General features: G+C 40.6%; 1 protein-coding gene across 2 annotated transcripts in view; it reads left to right on the top strand.

The window, feature by feature from the left end:
- Positions 1-3,442: 3,442 nt before the first annotated feature.
- NT5DC3 (5'-nucleotidase domain containing 3) overlaps positions 3,443-6,000 on the top strand; it is a 38,129-nt gene continuing 35,571 nt past the window's right edge. Inside the window, exon 1 of one of the 2 annotated variants that reach the window (XM_030479132.1) lies at positions 3,443-3,726. The gene's annotated coding sequence lies outside the window, so the exon portion shown is untranslated. Of the gene's footprint in view, positions 3,727-4,119; positions 4,917-6,000 lie in introns of those variants that run through there. The other variant, XM_030479131.1, reaches the window with a different exon arrangement.

The following is a 6,000-nucleotide window of genomic DNA, read 5'->3' as shown; positions in this document are numbered from 1 at the left end:
TACTCTCTTGAAATGTACATGAGAATGACTGTGAAAAATACGGATGAGAGGTCAGGGTTGTAAGTAAAAAAAACATCAGTCAGGTTTTTGCAGACACCTGTGTGAACTCTCAGAATTATTTCCTGAAATAATTCTGAATTATTTGAATTGAAATAGTCTTAATTGAAAATACAATTTAGTTATTCATTATTCTAAGCAGAGAAAGTTTGTCTTTTTCTAAAATTCAGAAGTGGTTTCAGGATTTGATTTCCTAATTATGTCTATCCTGTATGATTCCCAGGGTGATATGTTGCTCTATGACTGTGAATAAGCATTTGAGGGACATAGGGATTCAGAGTAAATTTCTCTCTGTCTTGTAGAATTGTTGCATTAACAGGTTTCTGTGGCAGTTCTGGTTCAGCAGTCATTTTGCTGGCAGTGGGAAAATGTAATTCTTCGTGATAATCTTGTTGAACCAAAGTTCTGGAGTAGTAGGAATGCAAACCAATTCTGTTATTGACTATGCTAAACCAACAGAGATTTTAGATTAAGTTTAGTGGAATCCAAATTTTATTGGTTACTTTGCTCTTAATGGTTATGCAAAGTAGAATGTTGCTTTTGAAGGAGATACAAAACTTGATAAAACCGTGTTTGTGCTTTGAATTTAGCGGTCAGACTCGTAAGAAGTGTAACGTAGTTAGTGGCGTTGCTTGCTTTACGTAATTACACTGTTTGCTTTCATGAAAGCCCAGTTTGGTTACCTGGGACAAAACTGATAGGCAAGAATGAAGCAGCTGAGTACTTACACTCTCACAAAGAAAGTTTGATCTCTTTACAAGGAGGTTGGCAATTGGAGAAAATATCTTATTTGAATAGTAAACTTCTAAAAATACTTCATCTATTTTAAAACTATGAACATACTGAACTTAAACCATCATACTGTTGTTGACGTTTTAATCAAATCTGAGTAGAATTTCCACTGAAAAAATTATTAATTTCCACTTAAGTTCTGCTTAAAAAACTTAGGGGAGTTTTTAAGACCTTAGTTGCACTGACTGCTACTGCATTCAAAAGAAGTCTGAGTATCACCTCTCAGGATTTAATACCAAAGGAAAGGTGTAACTGTTAAGAGGTAATCATTCTTCAGCAACTTATCTACATTAAAGGGTTCTGTAAAGCAATTAGATATACTTTGATGATTGTGTGCATAATGATTGACATAGTGTATTTAAGTGCTGTATTTGCTCTCTTAACTGAAAATTCAGGGGCATGTGGTGATAAGAGAAACAGAATACAGGTAGCGTCTTCTTCCATGCAAACAGTAAAGCAAGCCCCTCTCTGCTCCTCTGAATGCAACTTTATCAGCTCATCCATGTGTCCTGTGGGGAAGTCAGCTCACTGAAGCATGCCACATGATTCCAACTGTACATTGTAACTAGCAAGAAGTATTACTTTGCCAGAAATAGCACTAGAGATAAACTGAGAGGAGTTCATATCGCCCGACTGTGGGTATTTGATTTAGTCACCTAAATTAGCCAGCTAATCTACCTAGGCTCCATCTATAATAGAGAGACAGTCCTCCTTTCACTGTACTAGCTTTGGCATATGTCAGGCACTTTCCAGAGCTGATTTAACTCTCTAGCCCAGCAAAATGCTCTGTAGTTAAATCAGCTTATATCAGGTCCAGGATGCACCAGACTAGAGCATGGTAAAGAGCAGTTTATGGCTAGGAGAAGGTGATATCCTGGTTTTGATGGTGATGGGCTCAGCCTGGGATGTGAATTACATAAAGACTTGTACACAGGTGCAAATGTAAGGAAGCCATAAAACTAAACAATGACTTTGCATTGTCAGACTATCACCTCTTTTAATACACAGTTACATTGAAATCTGTAACTAATACAAGTTCCCTTTTTGTTTAGGGATAACAAAAATGCTGTAATTTATGTCACTGCTAAATAGCCACTTGCTGTCATGCTGTTTTTGGTAAAGAAGTGTAAGTGATTTTCACCACATTGAGTCCCGTCTTACGTGGTAGTGCATCGGAAATATGAAGAACTACTTCTCTGCATTCTGTGTAACTGGAGCATCATTTGCAACAGGAACAGTTTTTAGAGAAGCAGCATCTTCCTTGAACTCTGGCAATGGACAGTGGCGGTGGGCTGCTGTCTAAGTTGCTGCTTGCTGGGCTGCAGTAGGGTGTAGGAGTCCTGGATCAGGTTAGGCATGAGCCTACTTTCCAGCTCCCTCTCCTCTGAATCCCTCCTGGACTTTTTGACCTCAACTAAAACAAGCAATACATATGACAGATGTGGAGCAGAAGGAAAGATTTTATGAGGTCAAACAGGACTGACTACAAGATAAGAGGGACTATGAAAATGTCCACGTGCACAGACAGGTACTTCCTGCTGAGATGGATTGCTATTGCATTGGTTTTTTAATTCAAGATTGGAGCAACAGGCAAGTTTATCCTGTTGCTATCTGGAGATTATGGTAGTGGGACTTCTCCTCTGATCACTAGCTGGGTGAAATCCTTTAGGCAGAAGCAAGGTGCTTTGGTGCAATTGTAACAATCATAATACAGTGTCTGTAATATGACATGGTATTAAGTGTCATTCATAAAGATATATTTATATATACACACCCACCCACCATCCTTTGGTAACCTCTGAGCATGAGAAGTATTCTGCAGCTACCAGAACTTACTTATCAGTGAACACATTACTCTTAACAATGGCACTCAACTGGAATGTTGCTTGTTAGTTGTTACAGTACTATCAGTGCTATTTACCTATTTTACTTATAATTTCCTGAGAAACAGTAGGGAGAAAAAACCCACAAAGCATATGAAACAGCATTGGCACCCCCACAGACCAGAGCCAGTTAAGCCAGTAGATTAATAGTGAGCTAAGTAACATGGGCAGGAACAGTATGGGCTTTTATTGATTTGTTCTCTTGTTCTCTGTTCTTGCCAGGGCATCCACTGTTGGCTGCTGCTGGAGACAAGATAATGGGCTGATCTGAGGTGGCCATTCTTAGGAACTCCATGTTTTATACATGCTTCATCAGCTTGAGTGACTGAATGCCTCGGGGCCTGAATGCAGTGGATATGGAACAGAGTCAGAATCAGATCTACAGGGAGCCTTGGGCACTATCATGTTCAGTCAAATCAATCCTTCATCATTCATCACAAAAAGTGGAGCAACTGCAATGAAAGATGTTGCAAGTTACCTGGATGTTTTCAACTTTTTCTTCCTTTTCCTCACCATTTTCTGATCACCATTCAGGGTCGGGAGAGATACGAGAGTGAATAAATACCCTAAAGTAGAGCACAAATTGAATGGAAGTTTCTCTGAGCTTGGATTAATATTTTAATCACTGAGTCACTGCATAGAAATGCTATGAATATCAGATGATGTTTAAAGGAAGGCAGCAGTCTCCACTTTTTTTTATTTTGAAACTTGATCTATTAACTATGCTCTGGGCTTTGTTTCTGGACCAAAATTACTCCAGCACGAAAAATGGAGGGAAATTTGTTTTGCGAAGGTCAGGAATGAGCTGGGTTTGTCACTACTTGGCATAATAAGCATTTGCAGTACCAGAAAAGAGACCTTCAGTGCTTGGGAAACTTTAGAATGAAAACTGAGATGCTGACTGAGCTTAGGTGGTTTCAAGGCTAGGTAACTGCTACAGAAGCATCTTGGAGAAAGCAATTTTGGACCAGTATGTCTGAAGAGGGAACTATAGGTGAGTTATAACTTTCTGTGAATGTAACGTTCAGGAATTTCCAGGAGGTCCAAAGCATCTTGTAGGAACTTGGCCTGAAATGCCTAACTTTTCAGACAGTACACTCGCAGGAGACATAATTCTTGTACTGATATGCAAATCCTAGGAGGCCGATGAAAGTTTCGTTGATGTAAGGCACGCTACACACGTGGTCAGAGCTGGTGTTTAAACATCTACAGGACTGGAGCCTAAGTTGTTCCTTCAGCAAGCACTTTTGGTATAAATGTTTCTTTCAACATTCAGACTGTTATTCAGAACACCATCAAAATCACATTAGGAGAAATTCTTATCTGTACCTTTTGCCACGTCAGTGTCATACTTCCAGTATTTTTCTTTTTTATTTCTGCTCTGCTCTAAGTTTTGAGGAAAGCTTTTGTTCTTCAGGTATTATTGGGTTTTTAGTCAGCTTTATCTTGTTCCTCCTGAGGCCAATGATTGCACTGCAGCTGGCACTGTTAGAGAAACATCAGTAATCTGGGGGGTTTTCCCCTTGTCAAGAATTTTTGAAGTCTGCAAGGTGGTGTCCCTTGAAGTTTAATGCTCTGTATTCTCATAATAGAGGAATTGACAGATGGGAATGGGTTTTAAGGAGCCTAGCGTAAAGGGCAAAATCTGTTAAGATGAAGAATTGTAACTAGGAGAATCTTTGTATGGATAAAATAACCATGTTTTGATCATTGTAAAACCCTCCTTGACTCTTCAAATACTAAAATCTCTGGAAGTTTCAGTATCAGTGGAAATCTGCACCTGCAGCAACATATTTCTGTGGCTAAGAATAAAAGAAACATATCATAGGGAATATCACTCTTCTTAAAATAGTTAAGCCTTCTTCTAATCTGTAATTACTATTCTCCATGGCTGAAGAAAGTCTTAGCTTGAAACAGCTGGCCACAGTGCGTGCACAAGCGGTGGCATTCGCTATGAGCAGCCTTTGATTTCACAGCAGCTTCTGCCTTGTGATGTGTAACTGGGTGCAGAGGGCATGTCTGTTAACTGAAGAGGAGCATGTTGACATCTGCAGCAAAATGGGCACAGCAAACCTGTGGTGTAAAGAAATATCCCTTCTGCTCCCCCTGCCCCGGGGATGGACTGAGGACCTCTGGCAGCAGAAGCACTGTTGATAAGGTGGTGTTGGTCTTTGATTGGTGCAGGTCAGCAGGGATAAGTTGGACTCGGGGAGCGCAGAGCAGCGACAGCAGCGTAGAGTGTTTGCACAGCGTCACCCAGGCATGTCAGTATAGCTTCCAGCTTGTTCCTGCGAGCTTAGCAAGCTTGCTTATCGCTCAAGTAGATATTGAAAGTTTTCAGGGTAGAGCCCGTGTCCACAAAGCTGACTGCCTAAATCTGAACATATCATCGGGAAGCACCATTTCTGCACACTGGCACTCACATAATGCTCAAGAACCGAGGCAGCAAGATGCAAAAAGCTTTGAAGAGAGGGCATTAAGCTTTAAATAAGCTTTAAATAAGCCCCCCACCCCTTCTCTTCCAGAAAGCACGGGAGGCGGGAAGGACCCGCTCTGGCCCAGATTTGCTGGGCGAGAGCTCACCCTGGCGGCCTGTGGGGCGCTTGTCCTTTCAAGAGATCACCCCTGCCAGGTCTTCATGTGCAAGCGCCTGCGTTACATTTGTTCCTGTTACTATCAAGAAATATTTCATCATAGTATTCTCCTTTTTGCATTGACTTCATATGTTAATCCTCATAAAGAGACATTAAGACTGGAAAGAGCCATTTATAACGTATTTCAGCTATTCTTTGCACATATTTATGTATATATGCATGTATTTAAAATAAGTTTTTCTTTTTAATAGGGAAAATATTTTTTTTTTTGGTGGTTATACAGATTGCCACCCCTTTAAAAATGTGTCATGACTTCTCTCTTCTTGTGTCCCAAAAAGAGGCTCTTTGCAGTACTGCTGGAGGAGCTTAGTAGACAAGCTCTCAGCAACATTCATAGAATCACAGAATAGTTTGGGTTGGAAGGGACCTTCAAAGCTCATCTAGTCTAACCCCCTGCTATGGCCAGGGACATCTTCAACTAGATCAGGTTGCTCAGAACCACATCCAGCCTGGTCTTAAATGTCTCCAGGGATGGCAAATCCATCACCTCTCTGGGCAACCTGCTCCAGTGTTTCAACACCCTCCTTATAAAGAATTTCTTCCAGCCTGAATCTCCCCTCTTTTAGTTTAAAACCATTACCCGTCGGCCTATTGCAAACATTCATTTGTGCCAG

Source organism: Strigops habroptila, chromosome 3 (assembly GCF_004027225.2).
Source record: "Strigops habroptila isolate Jane chromosome 3, bStrHab1.2.pri, whole genome shotgun sequence".
NCBI classification, from domain to species: Eukaryota; Metazoa; Chordata; class Aves; order Psittaciformes; family Psittacidae; genus Strigops; species Strigops habroptila.
The sequence above is the reverse complement of the archived record's forward strand: the minus strand, read 5'-3'. Positions and strand labels throughout refer to the sequence as shown.